The sequence below is a fragment of the Canis lupus genome, chromosome 1, assembly GCF_011100685.1.
Source record: "Canis lupus familiaris isolate Mischka breed German Shepherd chromosome 1, alternate assembly UU_Cfam_GSD_1.0, whole genome shotgun sequence".
Classification (NCBI taxonomy): Eukaryota; Metazoa; Chordata; class Mammalia; order Carnivora; family Canidae; genus Canis; species Canis lupus.
In genome coordinates, this window is record NC_049222.1 from 57,875,677 (window position 1) to 57,901,949 (window position 26,273).

General features: G+C 37.7%; 1 long non-coding RNA gene across 1 annotated transcript; it reads left to right on the forward strand.

Annotated features, from left to right (window-relative positions):
• Window positions 1-1,749: 1,749 nt before the first annotated feature.
• Window positions 1,750-24,986, forward strand: LOC111090702. Its single transcript, XR_005353109.1, has 4 exons — window positions 1,750-1,830; window positions 7,578-7,699; window positions 19,824-19,918; window positions 24,657-24,986. It is a non-coding gene; the product is annotated as an uncharacterized LOC111090702 (long non-coding RNA).
• Window positions 24,987-26,273: the final 1,287 nt, after the last annotated feature.

A 26,273-nucleotide genomic window follows, 5' to 3' on the forward strand; every position in this document is an offset into this window, starting at 1 on the left:
GGCCCTGTTCTCTATCTGGCAACGTGGAGCCTGGATAATCCTATAAATAAACCTCCTAAGGTATTTACAGATGGTGTTGCGCCAGGTGGGAGTCACCTCTCCATTCTTTTTTTCCCACTGTAGTAAAAAAAATAGATGCATGCCCTGATAATTGACTTGCCACTCTCTAAAATTGTCTACTCCATCTTGGTTGCCTGACTTGATGGACTGACCATAGAACTGAAAACTCTGGAGAAAGCAGGGGCTCTCCCTGGCAGGCCAGCACACTTCTCATACTTGGTGAGGTAGCTAGTTGGCTTCATCTGCACCCAAGGCTAAAATATCACTCTATAGCCCTTCTGTATTTTTGATCCATTGAAAAATAACTTTAAAGCAGTATGCAATCCAAGGGTAAATATAGGAGAATATTATACATTTTTAAGCCTTCCTTTGGTTAACAACTTTTACTAATGATGGCAACAAAATTATTGGAGCCTGCAATAAGCCATCCAGTGGTCAAATAGGTCACCTTATGATCAGTATTAAGATCTAAATATCCTTTAAAATTAAACACTTTGGGGTTATTAATGTTTCCTTTCCTCTCAAAATTTTTGTGTTGAGAGGAGGTATGGGAGGAAATGTATTAGCAACAGTAGGATGTGGAGAATAACTCTAAGTACATTAAACATCTGTTGATGGAGCTATTAGCACAGTTTGTAGATACCGCCACCTGGCCCTTATTCCATTCTGCTCGAACTTTAGTGCCTGAAAATATACTGTAGCAACCATGTTCCACTTCTATTAAATCTTTTACTACTGCATTAGGGGGAACATTAAGTGTCAATCAGTTCTCATTGAGAGAAAAAAGACCTACTTATCACAAAAATCAAATGCCAATAAGAAAATGCCAAGGGTTAAATATCACTTAGCATCTCAAGCTGGCTGTGTTACCGTCTGTACAAGAGGAAGTCTTTAAAACAGCACCTGGAGGTGAAGGAGATAGCATTGTATAATCATGTTATTCAGGTAGGAGAATTTCAGCTCCTTCCTCTATCACTTCTATGGGTTATTTTCAAGTGCAATGTCAGATTTATCATGGAGCTAAATAAAATAGAATCTCAAGGAAAAAGAAAAAGCCTCCATCATTCCTGAATGTTAAGCCTAAACTGATAGTTCTTATTTGGAAAAGGCATGTGAACAAGTGCTTGTTTTGAAGACTCATTAGCTTTATAGAGTCCAAATAATGGCATTAAAAGTTCTCTACTGAAAGGAACCATTGACTTGCCTGACTTAAGACTACTCATCCCTAGTCTATAAAATAAGGTCTACCAGCTACAAAAGTGTTCTTCCTCCCTGTGAGGCTGAACCTAAGAAGATATTTACCATTTGCAGAGGTGCCTTCAGGGACATAAGAGATCAGATGTTCATTTTCTACCTCCTTTATTAAGTAAGTGCCTCTGCTCCCAGCCTGGCTGTTTGAGATTCAAGGTCTCAGTCTTTCCAAGTTTATGGGATAAATGGTCAATGATGCACATGAGGTTTAAAAGAGATCATCTTGGGCCATCCTAACCCATGCTAAATAATCTTGTGCAACTACTTCTGTAATTCCACATACCAGAGATATGTCATGCTCCTTGAAATCATTCTTCTCAACTCTAAAAAAAAAATGTCTTTTACCTACCCCTTGTGTAGGTCCTCAGTATTATCCATCAGACATTCTAGAACTTGATGATTGAACATTGGTCTCAATGTCACATCACACAGGTTTGTCTGGGACCTCCATTGATGTAGTTGGATGAGTTGAGTTGGCAACTGGCAATCTTATCAGAGACCATCTACCTTCCATCCTCAGTGTGTATTGTGGTGTGTGTTGGGGTGATGTTTAAGTCTTTGAGATTCTTTGACAATGCATACTAGTTACTGTGTTCATTTTCAGTCTGTTTTTCTTGGATAATTTGTGCTTTAATTTCCTTTTTTTTTTTTTTTTGTAAAATGGGGAAATGATGATAATCCTCCATTAACACATGTATATAAACAACACTGATGGCACCATCTCTCACGTTCTTCCTTCTTCCAGTTCCCAATGCCATGACTCTAGCTTAGAAACTTTTCTGCCATTATCTCTATGTTGTTGATTAGAAACCACAAAACAAACAGTAAAACAATGACAAAAACCCTTTCCTTTCTTTCAGCTGGCTGAACTACTACTAGTAAGTCAGACTCAATTGAAATGTTTTTTTCTCCCTAGAGACTTCCCAATTCCCTCTGCTCCTCTCTTTCAGAATTATATTGCTTAATTATCATGTTTTATATCACACTGTTAGCTTCTGTATCTTCATGTTTTATATCATCACGTTTTATATCACACTGTTAAGTCTGTATCTTCAATTAATCTGTAAGTTCTTTGTGGAAAAGAGTTCTGTTTTGGTCACTTTTTCATCCCCCATACCACCTAGCACAGTATTTAAAAAAAACTCAAATTTCTTGAATTAATTGAATGGGACTAGTGAAGAGACCTGAATCAGAATATTATTACAATAAAATTAAAAGATAATTTTCGATCTCTTGCCAAATTCTGTGATAGTTTTTTAATTTTTTCAAATTTAGGACTTCCTGACAATACAGTATATGATACACCTGAACACTTTCCTTTGTGAAACACTTTTTCCTGTAGGTTTTTGGGACACCACACTCTTCTTTCCCTTCCATTTTGCTATTTCTCCGTCTTACTTCTACATTTCTCCCCTTCCTCTACTCTAAATGCTAGAACATCCCAGACCTCAGTCCTTAACTCCTATCCTCTCTGCTAACACTGCCTAGATGATATCATCCTGTCTCATGGCTTTTTTTTTCTCGTGGCTTTAAACACCATTGATATGACATTAATCCCATGTTTATATCTCCAGCTTAAAGTGAATTCTGACCAATGAATTCTGGACGAATATATCCATTTGTCTTTGAGATTTCTACTAGGATGACCAATTGCCATTCTCAAACATGTCCAGTGAGAAATTCTTGATTTTCTTACATTCCTTCCCAAATCTGGTTAGTCCCTCAGTCCCTACTCCAATCCCTGGTTGATTAGGCCAAAAAATTTGGAGGTCATCTTTTATACCTCTCAATCTTCATATCCTCATTTAATCCATCAGCAAGGCTAGTCCTCTACCTACAAAACATACTTCCTGTCTCACCCATTCTCTCCATCCTCATGGCTACAATGCTAGCCCAAGCTTCCTCCAGCTCTCGCTTGGACAGAGTGATCTCTAGCTCCAACCCTTCTCCTCACCCCCATGCTTTTCATACTGGTGTCAAACACTATTTGACACCAGTCAAATATTCAGACTATTAAATATTCAGACAAACAGACTATTAAAATCAGAAGTCTGATCATGTAAATTAAACTCCTCCAAAGGCTTCCCATTGGATGATAATATAGTCTAAAACCTTTTCCTCATGGTTTACAAGGCTCTGGACTCCATCTAAGTCTCTTGGCTCATCTTCTGTGCTTTCTTTCAGAAAGACTTTGCCCTCACAGGCTGTACTCATTATTAGCTGCCTAGGAAACTCCTTCCTTCAGATCATCACATGTTGCTTCCTTGTCACTCATGCCTCAGCACAATGTCTCCTCAGAGACACCTTCCCTGATCGTTCTAGTTAAGGTAGCCTGTCTCCCACCCTATAACTCTATCCCATTATTTTATTTTATGTTCTGATTAGAAATGATCACTGTCAGGAATTATTTCTTCATTTTCACATTTATTGTTTGCTTCTTCTAATTCCTCTATGATTTTTTTCTTGTTTGTTCTTATAACTCTGGCATTTAGAAAAATTCCTGACCCATGGTAGGTGTTCAAGAAATATCTGTTGAATGAATTGAACATCTACTTTTTAAATTCATTTAGCAAACAATCATTGGGCAGGCATTGTATATATGCTAATGATATAAATCTGAAAAACATGGCTCCTGCTTTCAGACCATTCAAAAATGTAGTGGAAGAGACAATCAAGTAAACAGAAAAATATAGCAGAGTGGGCTAAGTTCTTGATGAGAAACACAAGGAAACCACAGAAATCTAGGTGAGACATGTAACAAAAACTTGGGGTAGCTATAGGAGATTTAGGGAAAGTCTTTCTGGAAGAGGACTTACTATGTTTTTATTGCTGCCATCGCAGATTACCTCAAATTTAACATCTTAAAGCCACATTCATTTATGATCTCTCAGTTCTGTAGCTCATAAGTCCCCTGGACTCAGCTGGTTTTCAGCTTAGATTCTCACAGGCCAAAATCAACAAGTCAGCAGGGCAGTGTTCCTTTGTGGAAGTCTTGGGGATAAATCGTTTTTAAATTCAATCAGATTGTTGGCCAAATTCAGTTTCTTGTGGTTATCAGACTGAAGCCTGCCCTTTTTTCTTGGCTGTCAATCTGGATCTGCTCTTTGTTTCCATACAGTTCTTCCATTTCTTCTTGGGCTTTCCTGTACTCTGACTGCAGTATCAGCGACTCAAGTCTTTCTCATGCTTGGAATCTCAGCAACTCCCCCCGTGCTGCATCTCTCTTCTGCTTCTAGTCAGGAAAGTTACCTGCTTTTAAGAGTCTTTGTGATTACAGTGGGCCCCCTTAATAATGCTGGTTAATGACCCTATTTTACAGTCTGTAATGTAAATTATATCTGCAAAGTCACTCTTGGCAAGTAACACATTCACAGGTACCAGGGCTTAGGGCATGAACATCTTTGAGGAAACAGGATTCTGCCTACTGTGGAGGAGGTGCCTAACCTAAGTCTTTTAGATTAATTGGGAGTTCATTAGACCAAGTGAGGAGGGCATGGCTGGCAAGGGCAGGGAAGGGGAGGGGAAGAAACCAGTTTGGGAAGCACAAAATTCTGGCCAGTCACTCCAAATAGCTGGAATATGGGGATGTCATTATATGTGGGAAGGGTGTGTGTGGGATAAGACAGAGGCCAGAGAGGTGGGCAGAAGCTAGATGTTGAAGTGTCTTATGTACCACATGGAGGAGCTCAGACTTCATCACAAGAACAATCAAAATCAAGAGCTACTAAGGGATTCTGAGCCTGAAATTTATGATGGGGTTTGGGGAGAATAGCAATCAAGACAAGGGCTAGGTGTGTTGCAAGAACAGAGGAACTTGTACCAAAAAAAAATTGTGTGAACACTTCTGCGATCCAACAAGTGGGGAAGTGGAAGTGGCTGTGCAGAAAAACCTGTGAAAAATGTTCCAGGTACCCTGGGGAGACTCAGGCGCTCTGACTCCCTACTTCTTGGTAGGGACCCAGAGAGAATCCCCTGACTTCAAATTATCTCACTCACCTATGTCGGAGGATGTTTATTTAATTTTAATGTCCAAAATGTCTCTAGATAGAAATCAACATTAACTAAAATGCATCCTTCTTTTTTAAAATCAACTCGCCCTCTCATCATGGTTTAATGCATTAAACTGATAATTTGTTTTATAAAAATAAGTTGAAAATCTACTCTGTCAAGTGCTGTGTACTGTGGAGTAGTCATCACACCTGTAAATTAGTACTACCAGCTGATCTTCTTAATACAATTCTTGACCTAGATCAACTAAGAAAATCATCAGAACTGAAAAGGGTAATCAACATTTCAGAAAGCAGCTGGTAAGATTGTCCATAGGAGGAAGGAAGGGCAGGGTGCAGGCATGGGGAGGGGAGGCAATGGGTATTTGGATGGGGAACATGACAGTATTTGAAGTTGGGCCAGAAGGTGAGATTCAACATAATATATGTATATTCAATATAATATACAATATATTCAATATAATGTAATATTATAGATCCAGGATTTGTCAAAGTGATGTTCAATGACCAATTTTTACTAGATTTTTTTGTGCTTATTTAAAAACACAGAGATCTGGATCCAGCAAATCTGCAATTTTTACCAATCCTTGGGATGATTTTTACATGTGCTGAGGTACATCATTTGACAGATGAGAAAAGGGCCTAAGAAGGTCCCTTTGTCAGGATCATCAGGCCGGCAAGTGGAAGAACTGGGCTACAGCCTTGGACTCAGGGCTTCCCACTGGGTGTTCTGTCCAATGCCCCAAACTACCTGTGCAACAGAATTGGGGCCATGGTGTCAACAGGAAAACCTCATCCCAGCCTAGAGAACATAGTTAGAACCCACAAGCTGAATTGAGCTGAGAGCAGGAACTCAGGATTGTTCTTTTTTCTTTTTTGCTTTTGTTTTGTTTTGTTTTCATTTTAAAATTTAATTTCAATTAGTTAACATAATGTATTATTGGTTTCAGAGGTAGAGGTCAGTGACTCATCAGTTTTATGTAATACTCAGTGCTCATTACATCACGTGCCCTCCTTAATGTCCATCACCCAGGAACCCCGTGCTCCCACCCCCATCCCCTCCAGCAACCTTCTTTGTTTCCTATGATTAAGAATCTCTTATAGTTGTCTCCCTCTCTGATTTCATCTTGTTTTATTTATTTTCCTCCCTCCTCCTATGATCCTCTGTTTTGTTTCTTAAATTCTACATATGAGTGAGATCATATGATATTATCTTCTTTGATGAACTTATTTTGCTTAACATAAGCTAAGATTTATAATGGTAAGATTTCATTTTTTGATGACTGAGTAATATTCTCATGTATATGTATACCACATCTTCTTTATCCATTATCTGCCGATGGACACCTGCACTCTTTCCATTAGTTTGACTATTGTGGACATTGCTGCTAGAAACATAGTGGTGCAGGTGCCCCTTCGGAGCACTACATTTGTATCATTGGGGCAAATACCTGGTAGCGCAATTCCTGGGTCTTAAGATAGCTACATTTAACTTCTTGAGGAAGCTCCACACTGTTTTCCAGAGTGGCTGTGCCAGCGTGCATTCTCACCAACAGTGTAAGAGGGTTCCCCTTTCTCAACATTGTCACCACCATCTGTCGTTTAGGAACTCTGGATTGTTCTTGAAACATAAACCAGAGATGACACTGATAAAAGTAACTAAAAAGTCAGACTTGGAGTCGAAGGCTGTCTCAGAAGAAGTCAGGGGACATACCTTCTCTCAGAAACCTCAAATAAGTTGGGCTGAGGCCGTCTGGCTAAGAATAATGTCTCCATATGGTTAGGAAATTCTGACAGCATTGATAGGAACAGTAGTTTCAACTGCTAAGGAAGAAAAAATTGTCATGGTCTCTAGAAGGAGAAAGTCATCATATGGGGGGGGGGGGCGTGTGTCACAGGCCTGTGTCCCAAGGAAGGAAACTGAGGTGGGACAGAGGATCAGAGTCACTGGGAGGCATTCACCTCCAAAATCTGGAGCTCAGGTTCTTACTGCTGGCTTGGACTTCGCTGAATCCAAGACCAGAGATGATGTGTAATGGAAGTCCTGACCGGAGTACTTCTCCGCGGGGGCAGTACTCTCCGAGGTGGGGACCTCAGTGCTCTCACGGCTTTTTCACTACACAATTGGTCTTGAAGGAATTACAGCCCACAGAGTGGTTGTGAAACCTGCTTCCTTCCTGAGAAAACAGACCTGCAAACACTTTGAGATTCTATGGGGAATACCTGAAAGAATGTGAAAATATCCTTTTGTTTATACAGGTACCCGTTGGTTGATCCCATCTCAAGATTGAAGTACAAGAATTCTGAATTAAAACTTTGTCTCAGTGACATTTCTCCTGCAAAGGCTGACCAATGGTGGAGGGGAGGGCCACCCGAACTCTGTGAGTTGCTGCTTCATGTAGAGAGGTTAATACCATATGTCCTCTCCCTGAATCCCACTACGATCCAATGAGGTTGTTAGGAGAGCTTCCACTTTACCCCTAAGGAATAGAGACCCAGAGAGAGGAAGGAATTTAGACTTGGCAGCAGCATGCTAGGGATCAATGCTAGATTTGGTGCAAAGCCTAAGAGTTTTCCAGGTTACTTAACTTCACCAAGATGAGATCGAATTGTCAGGCTGATCTGGAGCTACTCAGAGTGGGCTTAAAACTCTTTAAAGCAGTGATGTTTCTGTATAAAACTGCACTGTGCTCCCATCTTACAACTGAAAGGACAGGTCATTGCCAAAAAAGTTAGGAAGCCAATGATTTCAGAATAAAAGGCCTTCCCTGCCCAGAAAGTAGAGCAAATCATTTCAACAGAAATCTGCCTTCATGGTCCTTATTTTGCTAATTTCTTCAAAGACAAAATTTGTAAATTTGATCTCGCTCTTCAGATTCGTTTTTATGAATCACTCACCAATATCTTCCAGTGCTTTCTACTCACACTGGCAATCTCAGATATGGTTTCAAATATCAGTAGGCTATTTTATACAAATGTATAAATATAAAATTTACATATATTTCTACATTCATACTTACACATGCAATAGAATTATAAACACATACAGTATACACATATAGACATAATTACATATACATATTATAAATTATACATATGTGACCTATACATATAGAATACATAATAGTTACATTTATATATATAAAATCATATGTGTTATATATACATCTATATACCATCCATAAATCATATATCTATAAACATAATTATATATGTTATAAATCATAATATTATTATACATATATGTATATGTACCTCAGTCGTCTGGATGTTCACTTTCTTTTTTTTTAAGATTTTATTTATTTATTCATGAGAGACACACAGAGAGAGGCAGAGACATAGGCAGAGGGAGAAGCAGGCTCCATGCAGGGAGCCCGATGTGGGACTTGATCCTGGGACTTGGATCACACCCTGAGCCAAAGGCAGATGCTCAACCACTGAGCCACCTGGGCACCCCTGGATGTTCACTTTCTAATCAAGATTGTCTAATCTAATTGTCATTGGATTTTAGTGCTTACAGCTAAGTTTATGCATATGATTTCATGGTTTGTGTCTTAATGAGAAAAGCATAAAAGCAGACCTAAGTGATTCATGCCAAGTGAAGGCCAAAGGATGTGCATGCAGTATGAATGACAGTATCATAGTAGATCAAAATCCACAAAATGTGGGAAATGGAGTGTTTGGATGTCGCTCAGCTGTGCCAGCACACCCACAGCAAGAACACATACCCAGCCGTCAGCATCATTTCAGGTTTCAGGTAGACCCTAGGTTTCAGCAAAACAAAACCACCTGTCATATTAAATTAAATATTACTATAAATAGTGTTGGTTTTATAGTTTTGTTTATATATGATTTGAAATTTAATTTTGTTTATTAAGATTTATATCTAGTTTTCTGGCTTTACATGCATAACGTTATTATATACAAAATCCATTTAAGTTAACACTGGGAAGGGAGTCTTTAAAAATAATTTTTATTTGTAATTCAAGTTTCAGAAATGCAACTCTACTGCTTTATTTGGCTGCTATCATTCACCAGACAGGTGATTATATTCTAGTCACATAATTGAAGGAGGGAAAGTGGCACTTCTTAGTGAAATGTGGTATCAAAACATTTCTGGGGGTGCCTGGGTGGCTCAGTCAGTTGAGCCTCTGACTCTTGGTTTCAGCTCAGGCCATGATCTCAGGGATCATGAGATTGAGCCTCAAGTTGGGCTCCGTGCTCAGTGGGGAGTCTGTTTGAGGTTTCTCTCTCCCTTCTCCCTCTGCCTTTCCCCCTGCTCTCTCTCTCTAAAAATAAAAAAAGTAAAATTTCTGAATTTGAAGGAGGAGATTATCTTGTGTCATGTGTCTTGTATCTTCACTCAATTCTGAAGAGTTTTAAACTACAAACAGGCATATTTCTCTTTATAATGTTATACATTGAATTTTTATATATGAAAGAAAGACACTGTGATTTTTCTGTATAATAAACAATATATCTATTTTGTGGTAAAGCTTTTGTATAGACTATTAGAACTTAAGGGTTAAAAGGACTGTTAAATTCAACTTCATCTCACACACCCACACAATGTTTACAATTAAAAACAAATAGATAAACAAGGCCTTAGAGAAATTGAATGACCTGTCATACAATTTTCTGGCAGCTTAATCAGAACCTATCTTTTCTATAGGTAAGACCCAAACTAAGTCAGGTCTGCTTAAGACCTGTGCCTCTAGTATCCTATGCTTCTCTTTCATCCAGCTCAGGGCAATTGAAATGAACCCTGTCTGCCTTCTCCACTGGGCTCGGAGCTTTGTGAGGACAAGGATCTTTTAGGCCTGATTCCTGCTGTATCCACAATGTTGGGCACATAGTTAATGAGAAAAAGAGGAGGGGTGAGGGAAGGGCAGAAGAAGGAGAGGAATATAGAGAAAGAAAGGAAGGAAGGAAGAGAAAAGGAGGAGAGGAAGAGAAGAAAATAGAGACGTCAGGTGTGCAAATTCCCAATCGATTCTTGTTACTACTCCACACTCCACACAAAACTTAAAACGTCCTGGGTCTTTTTTTCAGGCTTTACACTTGAGATTTTAATTTTGCTGTTGTACAGAAAGACTCACAAGAATAGAAGCCAACCTACCAGGAGATCATAATTGAATGAAGTTCCATGGAAACACAGACCATGTATATTTTACTAAAACTATATTCTCTGGCCTTAGCACTATGTCTGGCATAGAGCGGGTGCTCAAAAAGTATTTATCAGGTGAATATATGTAGGCATTTGGGGAAAGACTAGGGAAAAGTTTTGCAGCTAGCCCATAAGAATCTGTAAATCTTCAGTCGGACGATTTTCAATTTTTACAAGAAAATGAAAATACCTCCTCAGCAAATGGATTACAGGAAAGTTGTCTTGAATCAAATATTGCAACATGAGAATTTGCACATAAAAGGAGACTACAAATAAAGGGAATTGCTCAGAATGTGAAGAAAAAAAACATTAAAGCCCTTAGTAAAACATTAGAGAAAAGAAATTTGTTTACTCTAAAATTAAGATTAGACAGTTGGTCAACTGCTCAAGGGCACACAGTGATCTCTCCCAATTGAGCCAAGTACAGAGGATGCCCTAAGAATGAATGACTGCTTTTAAACAACTGTGTTGTACAGGGTCACGTGCAGATACTTCAGACAAAGCGAGTATAATGGGAAAAAACTAGTGGGAAGATCAAGCAATGGGTGGGGGTGGGGAAGCAAGCAGTCAGGGAACCTTATAGGGGGTCAGTGGTGGGATGAAAGATCTTAGTTATTGCAACATGGAGTGACAAAGACAGCTCTAGCTTCGGCACTGGCAGTCTTGGATCGGGGCATTTACCAGCCATATGACTTTGGAGAAATTACATGTGCTCCTAGAGCTCTAGTTGTTTGTTTGTTTGAAATATTTATTTATTTGCTTGAGAGAGAGAGAGCACATGATTGAGGGGTGGGGTAGAGGGAAAAAGAGAAGCTCAAGCAGACTCTGCACTGCCCACAGCACCCGACTTGGGGTGGATCCCTCTAACCTGAGAACATGACCTGAGCCAAAACCAAGAGTCAGAGTTTCAACTGACAGCCACTCAGACATGCTAGCTCTAGTTTCTGTAGTTTTTTCATATGTAAAATAAAGACAATGTTATTTTCATTAGAGAGAATATGTATATTGTTGCTACCATGCAATATGCACCCAATGAGAGGAACTTTAAAATTATTATTAATAGTATTATTATTATCATTATCAGAAGCAGTAGCACCTCAGCATCAGAGATCTTTGAACAAAGGGAGGAAAAAAATGATTGTGCTGCTTCACTTTTGCATTTCTAACACGCTTCTGGATGATGCCAGTGGGGCTGGTCTGTGGACCACACACTGAGAAGCCAGGTTTGGACCCTTCCAGAATCTCGAGTCCTCTTCCAAAACCACAGTCCAACAAGATCTCCCAGTGATTCCTACGTACACTGAAAGTTCTGGCAGCACTAATCTAGAATATAGATTTTCTGATACAAGAGGGAAAGTTCTTTCTACAAGAGACACAATGAGGACTAACTTACAGTGCCCTAAACAACAGCAACAACAACATGATCTTAATGGGACACGTTGTCTCGAGTTTTCTCTGCCTGGATTCTGTGGGCAGAGTGGTCAATGGAGGAGGCAGCTGATGCCCAGGAGTTAAACCACATTCATTGTCACCAAAGCAGCTAAGCTGGTGCCGGGCACTCTTGCTTTTTATAGAATGAGGATTTGACAGAGCTGGACTGGTGTGTTCTTAGAGTGTTACAGTGAGGCCAAAGTGGATCAGCTGCTATCGTGGTCCCCTTAAGCCTTTCTTTCTGTGGCTTGGTTCATTTTCAAAGGCGGGGAGTGGAGAAGGTGCCAAGTGTCTCAGCCTGTGCACCGGAGCCGATGGCCCCACAGCCCTGCACAGGGAGCACCCATCATGGCTTCACCTTTGCTGACTGAAAGTACACGAAGATGCAGCTGCCCCACTTGTCCGAGGCCTCTCCGGGAAAGGCTTATGCCTCCAATCTTCACCATGGGGGCATGTCAAGGGGCAAGTGGTGGGACGCGACAGGGCATGTTTCCTATCTGACCCTCTGCCCTTCACCTAAAGTGGGTAGTACCAAAATAAGCTCCTCACTGTTGGCCAGGCTTTGAGGACATAGAAACAGGAAAGAAGACAAGGGTATTGGAGAACTAAATAAAGGGAGAGAATTAAAAGAAGTTTCTAGCTCTGCAGAAGAATTAAAATCACGCACAAAGAGGGGATCTTGGATGTCCATCCCCTGACTCCCCATCAGCACGAGAATCTTATATGACTGTCTGTGGGGTAAGGACTGAATAGAATCTGCTTGTGGCTACTCCCTCACCAACCCGCAGCTCCAGGGTCTGCAAACTAGAGGTGAAGTAGGAAACCAGCGCTTAAACGAACAGTGTCTAACTACAGTCTGTCCCATTGAAGCAGCCTCATTGTCCCCCAGGGGTCTGCAAATCCATGCTTACTGCTCCCTCTGCTGGATCCACAAGAATAGATGACCAGATTCCTAAAGTCCAGCTCATTTAATCTGCCCTCTGTGAACCAAGCATCCGCTCTGAAGTACAAAATGGTGAATTTTGATGCGACAGGGAGGGCGAGGCCTCCTTACATCTTGAGGCCAGTTCATGTGACAGGATAGGACAAAAATTTTCCACAGAAAGAAAAATATAAGGGCCCCAAGTAGAAACACCTTCTAAATAGCAACAATATGAAAATATTCCTGGAAAGCACAAATGAATATTCTCCACCTGCTAGTGAAACAACACTTGCACAACTTCCTCTCCTCTTTGTCTTTCCCACAACCTCCCCCCCCCTCCAGCACCAAGCGTGCTGCTTTCTTCCTCAGTGCAAATGAAAATGCTCTTGGCACGCTGGCTTCAAGGGCATATTATACTATTTAAATGGACTTTCAGAGAAAAACAGCAAGAATAAGTAGCCTGCCATGGGCATGATATAATCTATTAAAAATTCTTCCATCTTTCTACCTTCTTTCTTTCCTTGTTCTCCATTTCTAAAATAGTTTTGAGATGAACATCCCTCCCCAGTCTCTCCTATCCTCGTGAGGAAGCACATTTTTCCATAAGATAACTTCTTAAAATATTATTATGGATAATTTCAGAACTGCACAAAAATTAAAAGATAGTAATCCTTTCCATATCCATCCAACTTCAATAGTTTTCAACAGAGGGCTAATCCAGTGTCTACACCCCCATTAGCTTCCTTCAGTTGTACTATTTTCAAGTAAATTTCATTCATATTATTTCACCCACAAATATGTCAATATTTATTTTTAAAGGCGAGGATTTTTAAAGCATAACTATATCATTATTACACCTAAGACTTAATAACTTTTTAATGACAAGTATCCAGTAAGTATTCAAACCCCAATTGCCTATAAATGTCATTAATTTTTGTACAGTTTGTTTGACTCAAGTTCCAAATAAGGTGCACACACTGTGCTTAGTTGATATATTTTTAAAAGATATTATAATGGATAGATTCCTCCACTGACTCTCCTTTTTTTTTTTGCAATTTATTATTTATGAAACCAGGTTTTTGTCTTATAGAATTTCCTTCAATTAGGATAAGATTTTGTTGATTGCATCTCTGTGGTATAGTTTAATGGGTTTGGAGGTGCTTTTGTTCCTCTGTATTTCTGTATCTTGTGTAACTATGTAAAAATAAAATACTGCATTTTGGGAAAAATATAGCTATTTTGATCTAGAGGTTGGCAGATTTAGGCTCTTTTTAGTAAGACTGCTTCATAGGTAGTGGCATGTTCTTCCATCTAGAGGCGTCTCATTTCTGTTTATTACTCCTTTTGTCCTTCGCCAGCCTGTTGATGCTCAGTGCCTAAACCATTCATTCATTGTGGGCAGAAAAATAATATACTCTAATTCTATGACTTCTTATTCATTTATTAACTGGAATAGTTCCGTAGAAGTCTACTAGCGCTTGGTTACCCAGTGATAGAGTTTGGATAGAAAAAGCAAGATAAATGTGATTATTTCTCTATTAATGCCAGTTATAAAAACAATGAGTTAGCTCCCTAGAATCCTCCAGAGGTGACCAATTAGTTTCATTCCTAGCCATGTGTTCTTAAATAACCCCTAAGTTTACTCTTGGAATAACTGGGTTTTGACATAATTCACAGATTTCCACAAATGAATTATAGATTAATTAGGTTTTTTTAATTTTATCATTTTTTTTCAGACAGTGAGGTATATTTTCAATCTTTCAGTTGGATAGATGTTTTCTTTCCTTCAGCTTGTGTTTACCTCTTCTTTCTTGCACAACCCTGAACATTTATTTATAATCAGACTCTCTCACCTTGTCACACACATAAACATACTCAGCCACACATTCAGTCGTTTCTTTGTTTGTCTATAAAACAATGCCTGTTAAGTGACAACTGCATGCCAAGCATTGTCCTAAAACAGATAAAAATCCCTTTCTTCTTGGACTTACATTCCAGCGAAGAAGTCAGGAAACGCAAACACACACACAGACACAGAAATGCACACACCAACATGGACACACACACACAGATGTGCACACACAGACAACACACACACACACACACACATACACACATCTCCTTCTGTTTTCAATTTCAATACCATCGTCCTATTTTTGCTCCTTCTTCTTCCCAACAGGACTGGCCTCAATTTTAGAGCCTTCCAAGTTATAGCACTAAAGCTGTGTTTCAGTTGGAAGTTGGCAGTAAGAGGAGGTGCAGAGGAAACAGAAGGATAAGCTGGCTTCCGCCACTGTGAATGCATATGTGTTTCTGCTTGTGTGTTTGTATATACTGCTGTGCATGAGTGCTGACCTGGCCGATGGTGAATCAGGGAAATTTGGGGACCAGAAACTACGTCTCTGAAAATGACAGAGCAGAGCAGGTAACAGAGACTCGTGTTCACGGATGTGTTAAAAGCTGGGCAGAAGTATAACTTTTTCTATGAATACTTCATTTCTGTGCCATAACTAGCATTTCTTAGTATGAGGCATATCTGAATCTCAGGGGAGCTTACAAAAAAGCCTGATGCCAGGCCACACGTGAATAAATAAGAGCATTTTTTAGGGGTTGAGGATGGGATTTGTTTTAAAAGCTTCCCAGGTGATTCTAATGTGCAAGCAGGATTGAGTGCTTGAGCCTAAATTAACTGGGTGTTGAGTAATGACAATTATAATCAAATAAATAAAGCAAGTTTTTTTCTAATACTATCAGTAGAGGGCAGCACTGCCTCAAAAATTAAATAACTCAGCCTATAGTCATTGATGTCTCCTTATATTAAACCGATTGATTTTTTTCCAGCATTTTAAATGAAATCTTCTACTTTTATAAAATCACAATTCTTATTCCAGAACTATGTAAGCTTTAACTCTATTTTGTAGTTCTACAAAATCTAAAGTAATTAAAAATTTAAACTTCTCATCTAGATTCTGAACAGCAGTTAGGAATTTCGATAATGGCCATTTTAAACTACATTGTTTTAAAGCAACATTATTTTAAACCAGAGACAAGCAACTCAAAATTGCTACCATAATAAATAACATTTAGGTTTTGATAATATCAGGGAAAATATCTCTGGACTGGGTAAATTATATACAATATATTTTTAAATTCTTTTTAAAGCTTTTATTTCTTTATTCAGGAGAGACACACAGAGAGAGACAGAGATACTGGCAGAAGGAGAAGTAGGTTCGCTGCAGGGAACCTGACATGGACTTGATCGCAGGATCCCGGGATCATGACCTGAGCCAAAGGCAGACAACCACTGAGCCGCCCAGGTGCCCTCCTACAATATTTTTAATAGCATGAGTCGTCAGTGTGATTGACTTTCAATCCTAGAAGCTCAAAGTACAAAATGCGGCAATAAGGTCAGGAAAGAATTCCTGTGAAAGTATTTCACAAAACTGCATCAGTGTCTTAGGATTATCAATAAATATCTGCTGCATTATTTAGATTTAGCAGATGGGATAATTCTTGGGCTAATAACCCAGTCCTATTTTATGTAAAGATTCTCATTTATTTAAAACACTTAAAAATACATGATATTTTTTAAATGCCTTTATCTCCATACTGCATGTAACATGAAAGGGGCACAATAATAATATGATAGAGAGTATACTTAATCTGATAAAGAATAGATTGAAACTGATTATTCCCTAAATGTTCTTGGAAGGAGTGTGGGTATCAGCTGGGAGGGTTACTCTTAGAGAAGCAGTACTAGGCTTATTTACAGACTTGCACAGATGGCTCCAAATGGATCTACCTTCCCTCTTACCTTCACTCATTGTGAATATATAATAGTGGAAAAAAGCAGGATCACTTCTAAGAACTCAGAAGGCTCACAACAGAAGTCTAAAATTAAAGGATGTCATTTTACAATGGAACCTGTTATCTATCTCATTGCTCTGTCTTTTGTCACATTTTGGTAACATTTCAGGTGAATACTGAAAATAAGTCAATCAATATAGTTGTTTGAAGAATTAACTTAGCTAAATTCAGCACAATTAACACTTTCTCCTATTTATATATGTACATAGTCATTTGCATAGAGCACCCATCCTCATACACACACACACATACACACACACACACACACACCCTACATATCCTTTGCCCATTGACACTGGACTTCAATAAAGTGGTGTTTCTATTACAATGTTCATTCCAGCCATAGACTATATTGAAAAACTCTCATTCATGTGAAAATTATCATTCAACAACATAGCCTCAAAATTCACATGAATTGCACTTTTTTACTCCAGAGGTCTTGACGTGTGCAGGCAACACTTAGGATGTTTCTTCTAGCACCTGAACAAGAGAGAAGATAATAAACTAGTTATACCCACATTTACTTGGTAGAAAGTTATGAGCGCAACAAGAAGGGTACAAACCATCCAAGACAGCTCCTCGCCTATAAATAATCTCTTTTTGGACACTGTAACTTTGTACCCGATCCCTCTAGTGGAAATATTTTTCATCTCTAGAGATGCCAAATCGCCTGTGTACATGGCACAGTCATGTTTTAGCTTATATATATGAAAATAAGATAAAAGACAATGCTAACAGATAGCAGGAGGGACTTCCACATATAGAGACGATGAGCATTTGTAACTCCATGTTCAAAGCCCTCTGCCACTCCCAAGTCTGCTGGTCTCCTTCCCCATAGTCATGGGAGCTGTTTGGTCATTTTACTTTAACGTACAAGAGTCAACTGACTCCCCACTCCCTTTGCCACAGGCCTGCAAGCTTAGGATGGAAAACAATTTCGACATTCACCACTTGGACTCCCGCCCTTAGCAAGCACATTTGTTGTTCATACATGGTCTTTTGGCTGCCTTCTCTCCCAGCCATCTGTTAAGAGAGGCATTGTGCCTGTTCAGATGGGATGGTGCCACTATTTCTAAGAGACTCTCACAAAATATATGTGTCTTAACTATCTCCACTTCACAGATTTCAGAGTACTCTATTTACTGACCAGGATTACATTTTAAAAGCCAACAGAGCTGAAAAGTGGAAGGGCTAAATTCTGTGTCCAGATAACTTGTAAGATTCCTAAAAGAATTATTCCAGACTTACTTTCAATGGGTGGACAATGAAATTGAATGCTGCATTTTCCATGATTGAATACAGGATATAAATACAGCTGCACGCATCATTGCTTTCTCCTTTCATGTGACCAGCCCTGAGAAAACAACGACCATACACCTGTTATCCCCTCATCCTCAGGGCCACACATGTCTCATCGATTCACAGAGACTGTTTATGCACTTGGAATATTTGATTTGCGTATAATTGATTTTGGCTCAGTCTATGTGAGCCTCGATTATCATTAGCAGGGCCGCAGTAATGATAATAGATTTAGTCTACAAATCCTCAAAGACAGAGACTGCCTTTCCAAAAAAAGGTTGGGTTGAGCCTTTTGCACCTTTCAGCTAGTACATTTTCAAGTTCACCATTTCCCCTCGAGGTCTAAATGCATTTCTTACCAGATTCCTAGGCACTTGGGTGGAGGGGGGAAGAGTTTGAGCCCATCCATCTCCAGGTCTATGTCAAGTTTCATCTTTCTGCTAGATAGGTCATCATATTTTGCAGCCAGATTGTGTGTCCTTCTGCATTTGGCTGGTGACCATTTCACATATCTACATCTGTATTGGAAAGCAAAGCTAATTTAGGGAGACAGCCTAACAAAGCCAGCCAAACACCACTTCAATGAACTCTAGCTCTGAATCATATAATAAAGATTGCTGTTGTGTATGAATATGACCAGGTTTAATCATTTCTAAGTCTTTTTCCTCCAAAATTCCAGTTAGAAGAGAATGATTTCTTAGCTGAATGCTAACATTGAAAGTATTACCTAAAGCCACATGTTAAAAAAAATTACTAAATGTATAGTATCATGCTTCTGTTCAGGACTAAATGATAGTTAGTAATTTGATTTTATGTAGAAAGTGAAAACATAATTTATCCCCAAAGTGTATTGTAAGTGATGAAGATAAACTATCTCATTTGATCCAGGGAGGATTTGGGACATATTATGGGCAGTTTTGAGGGAAATAGTTGCCCAGTGTGAGGAGCATTCTGCACAGAGTGAGATAATTCTGCAAGTGAGGTAATGAAGATCCAAAAGAGGAATATCTGAATGGAAAGGGCAAATGGCAGAAGGAAGTTCTCATGAGTTGAACGGGGGTAATGGGATAGGGAACACAGTGAAATGAACCCATTGAATCTTTCAGAGGCATGCAATAGGAGCCTTGTGACTGAAGATAAGGAATCTGACCTTAAAGTCCAGTGTGATGGGAAGCCACGTTGGTTCTCTGAGCTGGGCTGTGGTATGGTGATCCAGATGAGGCTTAGCTTGAATGTAGCCTAAAGAATTAGTCACAGTGGGACAAGGCCTAAGAAGGCCTTTGAAAACCTGAAGTGTTCGAGCTAGAGAGGGATAGGTATTGCCTTTAACTCTAAGCTCATTGAGTGGAAGCAACATGTATATCTTGTACAATATTGAATGTCCAGGGCTGAGTACAGAAAAATAGTATATAGTAGGTGCTCAGTAAATATGGTTAACCAAATGTGAGTGTAAGAGAAAAGAATTTTTGGTGATCAGGTTTGATGAAGAGCACTAGGGCAGCCCGGGTGGCTCAGAAGTTTAGCTCCGGCTTCAGTCCAGGTTGTGATCCTGGAGACCTGGGATCGAGTCCCATGTCGTGCTTTCTGCGTGCTCTGCAGGCAGAGAGCCTGCTTCTCTGCCTCTCTCTCTCTCTGTGTCTCTCATGAATAAATAAAATCTTTTTAAATTTTTCAAAAAAAGAAGAGCACTAACATTCAGCAATGGAATGGCTTTTATATGTGAATGACAGTTATTACAAAGCTTCTTGAGTTGGGACGAGAGGTGGATTTACAACAAACTACATAAGCTTAAATTTCAGGTCCCTTCGCTTTTGTGCAGGTCTCCTTCCAAGATCCTGGAAGACCCTAGCAATGTGTACATGTGTCATCTCTATCTGTAAAATCATCAAAAGAAAGATAATTTAACAACAATAGGTAAGACTACTAGCTTTTTCCACTCTGACCTTCCCTTGGTCTCTCTTACTTTCATGTTGGGGGTAGGTGGCATTATGGTATAGATGTGATCTTTTTTGGAATTTGGTTAACAAACTAACCAAACAGGAAGTAGAATTGAAGATGTAGTTAGCTATGGTCTAGTGAGTTACAGTTATGTGATTTGCAGTCATTTTTGAGTGTAGCTAAGTCTAGGAATACTACTTCTACCTACTGGGATAACTCACTCAGTATTGTGACACAAAGGACCAGGAACAGAGGAAATATCAAACAAAATAGCCTGCTGGCAGAGAAAATTCTCCAACAGTGTCCTATAACCCCAATACCCAAAGAATGTTCAGTAGAGGAGAAATGAGGTCTTAACTATTTTGAGGTAGAAGCTAGTTTTTAGAAAACTCTTTCTCTTATCTGATATGTAAAATTATAAGCCAAGTTTTCAATTTTCATTACTACCTAATCGAAAAAAGTTATTCCACTGGAGACTGTGCAAGGTAATGTAGTGCAGACTATTGCAAATTCACCACATTTTTTCCCTTTGTGATGGGAATCTCATGAAATAGAAATTATTAGAATTTTTGTATTGGTAAGGTGTAAGCTTTAGTCAAAACTACAGATAGTGATGTATCTGTGTGTGAATTTACATATTTTATGTATCCCATTATCAATAATAAAAAAGTATCTTTAACTCATCAAGAAGATATAATAATTATTAGCACAGCACCTAACAAGTGAGTCCCAAAATACATAATGCCAAAAGGACAGAACTGAAAAAAGATACATTCAATTCAACAATTGTTGGATACCTCAGTACTCCTTTTTCAATGATAGGACAATTAGACAGAAGGTCAACAAAGAATTAGTGGACTTGATTACGACATAAACCACTAGACTTAACACACATCTATAAAACATCCCACCTCAAATATCAGAATACCCATTCTTCTCAAGTGCACATGGAACATGGAATAACATGTGTTATTCCATAAAACAGTCTCAATAAATTTAAAAGCACTAAAATCATTCAAAGTAAGTTCTTTGACCACAATGGAATAAAATTAGAAGCCAGAAACAGAAAAGAATATGGAAAAGTCACAAACATTGGGAGCTTAAACAACATACTTATAAGTAATCAATGAGTCAAAGATGAAATCAAAAGGAAATTTAGGAAGAATTTCTAGATAAACCAAGTGAAAACACAACACACCAACTCCCATGAGATGTAGCTAAAGCAGTGCTTAGAGGGATGCTTAGCCATAAATGGCTATATTTGAAACCAAAAGCTGTTTACTTTTTTTTTCTCTTTCTTTAAAGATTTGTTTTTCCATTTATTTATTTATTTGTTTGTTTGTTTATTTATTTATTTATTTATTTATTATTGGAGTTCAATATGCCAACATATAGCATAACACCCAGTGCTCATCCCGCCAAGTGCCCCCCCTCAGTGCCCATCACCCAGTCACCCCAACCCCCCACCCACTTCCCCTTCCACTACCCCTTGTTCATTTCCCAGAGTTAGGTGTCTCTTACGTTTTGTCACCCCCACTGATATTTTCACTCATTTTCTCTTCTTTCCCTTTATTCCCTTTCACTAATTTTTATATTCCCTAAATGAACGACACCATATAATGTTTGTCCTTTTTTATTTTCATTTCTAAGCAATTTCTACATCCAACATGGGGCTTGAACCCATGACCCCAACATCAAGTTGAATGTTCTATGACTGAACCAACCAGGTGCCCTAAAAGTTTGTTACTTTGAAGAGATTAACAAGTTTATGTAAGTTTAGCTAAAGTGATGGGAAAAATAGAAAGAGAGAGGGGAAACTTAAGTTTCTAAAAATCAGGAATGAAAGAGAAGACATTACTACTAACCTTACAGAAATAAAAATGATTACAAAGTAATCCTATGAACAACTGTTTGCCAACAAATTATATAACCTAGATGAAGCTGATGAATTACTAAAAAGACAAAAACTACTGACTGACAAAAGAAAAATATCTGAATAGATCTGTAACAAGTAAAGAGATTGTTACTTATAACAATTTAATATACCAAATATAACAATATATTATATTATAACAATATAATATACCAATATAACAATAAAATATACCAAAACCTCAATAAAATTCTAGGAAGTTGAATTTAGAAATATATCAAAAGAATAATATACCAAGACCAAATGAGGTTTACTCTAGGAATGTTAGGTTGGTTCAACATACAAAAGCAATCAATGTAATACACAATATTAATAGATTAAAAGACTAGAAACACATGATTATCTAAATAAATGCAGAAAAAAGAATCTGGCAAAATCCAACAGCATTTCACAGTAAAAACATCCAACAAACTAGGAATAGAATGGAGCTTCCTCAACCTAATAAAGGCCATATATGAAAACCCACTGGTAACATCACATTTAATGTGAAAACTTCATGTTTTCCCCCTAATATCACAAACAAGACAAGGATTTTCATACTTGCCATTTATATTCACCACTGTATTGGATATTCTAGATGGCAATTTGGCAAGGAAAAGAAATAGAAGATATCCAGCTTGAAAAGAAGAATTAATATCATCTCTATTTGCAGATGATGCCATCTTTTATGTAGAAAATACTAAGAATCCACAAAAATCTTTTAGAATTTATTATCAAATTTTTCATCAGAGTTGCAAGGTATAGGACCAATATACAAAAATAAATTGTATTTCTCTGCTGTAGCAGTGAGCAACTAAATAAAGTTAAGAAAATGATTACATTTACAATTTCAAAAAAAATTAAAATATTTAGGAATAAATTTACCAAAGTAAATTTAAGACTCACTCACTAAAAACCATAAAATATCATTGAAAGAAATGAGAGAAAATCTAAATAAATGGGAACATATCATATTCATATATTGGAAGACTTAAAGTTATTAAGATAAAAATAATCTGCAAGATGAAATACAGATTCAATGCAATCCTTGTCAAAATCTCAGCTACCTTTTCTTTCAGCAGTTGACAAGATTTTGTGAGATTCCTATGGAAATGTAAAGAACCCAGGATAGCCAAACAGTCTTGAAAGAGAATCAAGTTGGAGAACTCAGACTCACACATTTCAAAACTTATTACAAGACCATGATAATAGGGGCACCTGGATGGTTCAGTGGTTGAGCGCCTGCCTTTAGCTCAGGTCATGATCTGGGATCCTGGGATCCTGGGATGGAGTCCCGCATCAGGCTCCCTGCAGGGAGCCTACTTCTCCCTCTGCCTGTGTCTCTACCTCTCTGTGTCTCTCATGAATAAATAAATAAAATCTTTTTAAAAAGACCATTATAATCAAGACAGTATGGTATTGACATAAAGATTGGTATATAAATAAATGGAATAGAATTTAAAGTTCAGAAATAAATCTTTACATTTATGGTTAACTGGTTTTCTACAAAGACACCAAGAAAATTCAATGGGGGAAAGAGCAATCTTTTTCAACAAATGAAACGGACAATTACATAGCCACATGAAAAAAAAATGAATTTGAAACCTCATCTCACACCATAATAAAATAGTAACTCAAAATGGACCAGATTTACACCAAGGCTAGTCAATAAAAAGAAAAAATAGATAAATTGGACTACATCAAAATGAAAAACTTCCGTGCCTCAGAAACACAATCAAATGAAAGTGTAACCCACAAAATGGGAGAAGATAATTGCAATCCTACATCCAGTAGGGGGTTAATATTAGAATATATAAAGAACTTCTGTAACTCAACAAAGAAAACCAAATAACCTGAATAAAAAAAATGAGTAAAGGACATTTTTCCAAAGAAGATACATAAATGGCCAACTAGCACATGAAAAGATGCTTGCAAGTCAAAATCACAGTGAGATATCTCCTTGTACCCAGTAGGATGGCTACTATAAAACAAAAACAAAATAATAAGGGTTGACAGGGATGTGGAGAAATTGGAAATCTTGTGCCCTGCTGTTGGAAATGTAAAATGGAACAGCTGCTATGTAAAAAATATGGTGTTCCTCAAAAAATTTAATTAAATTACCATATAAGCAAACAAAAGAATTGAAACCAGACACTAAAGTATATATTTGTTCATCCATGTTAATAGCATCAATATTTACGATAACCAAAAGATGAAAGCAATTCAAGTGTCCATCAACAGATGAATGGATAAATGTGGTACACACACACACACACACACACACACACACACACAATATTATTCTGCCTTAAAAAGGAAATTCTGACACATGTTACAGCATGGAGGAGCCTTGAGAACATTATGCTAAGTGAGATAAACCAGTCATAAGAAGGACAAACGTTATATGATTTCATTTATATGAAGTGCCCAGAGTAAGCAAATTCATACAGAAAGTAGAATAGTGATTGCCAAGATCTGGGAGAGGGGTAAACTTATTTAAGGAGTTATGGTTTAATGGGTATTGAGTTTTGATTGTGTAAGATGACAAGAATTCTGGGGGTGGATGATGGTGATAGCTACACAACAATGTTGCTGTACTTAATGACACTACACTATAGATTTAAATGGTTAAAGTAGTAAATTTTATGTTATATGTTTTTTGCCACAATTTAAAAGTGCATCAGACTTAAACGTAAGCTAAAACTTTAAAACTCTTAGAAGAAAACATAGATGTAAATGATCATTACGTGGATTAGGTAATGGGTTTTTTCTTCTTTTTTCTCTCTCTCTTTTTTTTTTTAGTGGTGGAGAGGGGCAGAAAAAATACCTTAAAAAAAAAAAAAAAGAATCTTAAGAAGGCTCCTCATCCAGCACCGAGCCCCATGCAGGCCTCATTCCATGACCCTAAGATCATGACCTGAGCTGAAATCAAGAGTCAGACGCTTAACTGACTGAGCCACTCAGGCACCCTGGTAATGGCTTTTTAATATGAACAAAAGTAGAAGTGGCAAAAGAAGAAAAATAGATAAATTGAACTTATAAACTTTTGTGCTTCAGAGGACAACATCAAAAAAATTTGTATAAAAACTACAGAATGGGAGAAAATATTCAGAGAAAATCATATATCTTATAAGGGACTTGTATCCAGAATATATAGAGAACTCTTACAATTTAACAATAAAAAGATGAGAAAATTTAAAAATTGTGCAAAGAGTTTGAAAAGGTAATTCTTCCAAGAATATATACCAATGGCACATATGCATATGAAAGGATAATTGACATCATTCGTCATTAGGGAAACACAACTCAAAACCATAAGTACCATTGCACAGCATTAGGACTGCTATAATCAGTAAGATAAACAGTAACAAATGTTGGTAAGAATGTGAAGAAATAGGAGCCCTCATACATTATTTGTGGGAACATAAAATGATGTAGCCATTGTGGAAAACAATTTGGAACTTCCTTAAAAAATTAAACCGAACTACCATAGTGACCCAGCAATTCCACTGTTAGGTATTTACCTAAGAGCAATTAAAATATATACCCACACAAAAAGTGGTATCAAATGTGAATAATTATTTATAGTAGCCAAAAAGTGGAAACAATCCAAATGTCTCTCAACTAATGAATGGATAAACAGAATATGGTATATCAATACAATAATACTATTCACTCATAAAAAGAAAGTACTAATGTACTAATGAATTAGAAATGTAATGTACTAGTGAATTAGAAAGTACTAATAATACTATTCACTCATAAAAAGAAAGTACTAATGTACTAATCAATGTTACAACCTGGGTGCGCTGTGAAAACATTGTGCTGAGTGAAAGAAGCTGGACACCAGGGGTAACATATTGTATGTTCCCATTCATAGGAAATGTCCAGAACAGACAAATCCAGACAGAAAGTTGATCAGTAGTTGCTCGGGCACCGGGAGGGAGAATAGGAACAAGGGAACATGCTAATGGAAACAAGGTTTGTTTTGGTGGTGATAAAAGTGTTCTGGAATTAGATAGTGGTGATGGTTGCAAGGAATTGTGACCATACTAAAAAATCATTGAAATGTACAATTTAAAAGGATGAATTTTATGGTATGTGAATTATATCGTAATTTTTTAAGGTTTCTTTTAAAAATGTTGCCCCACTGGGTTTTTAATTTTTTATTTTCCAGTACAGTTAAGATAATTCCAGTACAGTTAAGATACAGTTTATATTATTTCAGGTATACAATATAGTGATTCAACAGTTCTGTGTATCACCTGGTGTTTATCACAATAAGTACACTGTCTTCTTATATTTCTCTTCTGAATTCAAATGTACCCTTAAAAAAAAAGAGGTATTTTTTTTGGTTGGTATTAAGCAATTTGACTGTAATGTATTTTGGTATAGTTTTTCATGTTTCTTGCATTTAGG